Source organism: Mus caroli, chromosome 11 (assembly GCF_900094665.2).
Source record: "Mus caroli chromosome 11, CAROLI_EIJ_v1.1, whole genome shotgun sequence".
In the NCBI taxonomy this organism is placed as follows: domain Eukaryota; kingdom Metazoa; phylum Chordata; class Mammalia; order Rodentia; family Muridae; genus Mus; species Mus caroli.
The window spans coordinates 16747270-16748963 of record NC_034580.1 but is presented as its reverse complement, the minus strand read 5'-3'; the positions used below and the strand labels follow the sequence as shown (position 1 = coordinate 16748963).

At 48.3% G+C, this 1694-nt stretch overlaps 1 non-coding gene across 1 annotated transcript; it reads left to right on the top strand.

Annotated features, from left to right (window-relative positions):
* Positions 1 to 843: 843 nt before the first annotated feature.
* On the top strand, positions 844 to 974 carry LOC115032654. Its single transcript, XR_003838287.1, has one exon. It is a non-coding gene; the product is annotated as a small nucleolar RNA SNORA65 (small nucleolar RNA).
* Positions 975 to 1694: the final 720 nt, after the last annotated feature.

The window sequence follows — 1694 nt, the reverse complement described above, 5'->3', positions numbered from 1 at the left end:
CTTATGCACCCACAGAAAGGAAGGTTTCCTATGATCCACCTCCCACCAAGTGCCTCTATACACTTTCCATACCACCCTAACCCTCTTGGGGCCCAGGACCCTCTGATGTAGGGCTCACCACAACAGAGGCTTGAGGGGTCTGTCTGCTGAGGCATGACACTGATGGGGCTCCTCACAGCTATGGGGTAGTAGGGAGGGGACGTAAGGGCAATGGGAGTAATTCTGCAGTGAGCGCCTCTGCCTGTGCACAGTAGTATTCCCCCACTCAATTGGGGAAGAATGGCTCTGGGGTCAACTGGGGCCACACTAGCAAGGTCCCTCAGTATAGCTCGTCTTGGCTACTTGTGGGTTCTTCTTTTTTCCACTCTTTATCCCCTTAGCTTCACCTCCTAACGCTAGATCAGATAGAGACATGAAGAGAGGAGAGAGGACTTAGGAAAATCCCTGAATCTATTTTTTCTTTTGTTTCTTGGTTGACCAGAGATAAAAACAAACTGCAACCAACCTCCCTAAATGAGCATCGCCACCACTACCACCACTACCACCACCACCATCACCACCACCACCGCTTCTCCGGCCCTGGCATTTATGCACCTTCTGAAAACATCTCAGAATTGCAAATGTCACGCAATCATAGAAATTATCTGCAGCTGGCAGAACCATGCTTCTGCTAGAGCACGAGGCCAATCATGGTCTGCAGCTCCATATCCCTATTCCTCTAATAACAATGAAAGCACATTCTTATTCTTTTTCAAATCAGCCAAAATTCCAGAAATTTCAAAAATGTCACTACACCTCAGCTCTGCCCTCTCCAGTCTGGGAGACTCTGAGTTGTCTCCTAAGAAAGCCACTGCACCTGACCACTATTGTTGGCTGGTGCAATCCAGTGGTGAGCTGACAGTTAAGCCCCAGCTTTTAGGAAACAGGGCTGTCCCACATGTGGACGGCTCTGTGCCGAAAGCATGGGAACAGTCTAGAGTTGGGTAAAGTGGAACCATGATCTCAGAAGACAGGGGAAGCTGTAAAAGGCACTGTGTTTCTGCAGTTAAACACAGTGGGAGCATTACTTTTGATGAGATTGTCAACACTGTCCGGCAGATGAGACACCGGTCTTTGGCTAGAGAACTTTCTGGAACTATCAAGGAGATCCTGGGTACCGCACAGTCTGTGGGCTGCAATGTGGATAGCCGCCACCCTCATGACATTATAGATGACATCAATAGTGGCCCAGCTAGTTAAGAAGCAACAAGAAAATATTTCAATAAAAGACTATCTGATTAAAAAAAAAAAAGAGAGAGTGTAGAAAGCACATAAGGTCAGTCTTCACTGCCTGCCTCTGGTACAGCATAGCACTTGTTTGGTTTGTGTCTGGGTGAATGTGCACAGGGGCTGGGGCAGGTGGTGGTGGTGGTGGTGGTGGTGGTGGTGGTGTGTGCATGGTATGCAGGTATGCTCACCCAGGAAGGTGACTGTGGAGACCAGAGGCTGACATCAGAAAGGTCTTCCTCAATTGCTCCTCCTCATAAATTTTTAATCCATTACATTTTTTAGTTTTGAGAGGAAGAAAGAGAGTCATGACGTTTGAGTTTGGCATGGTAGTCACATGGCAGCCACGCAGCTACACAGAGGACCCATAGAGAAAGAGTGAGCCCAGGGAGCCAGAAAGAGACTACTTAGGCTCTGGCAGCACTACA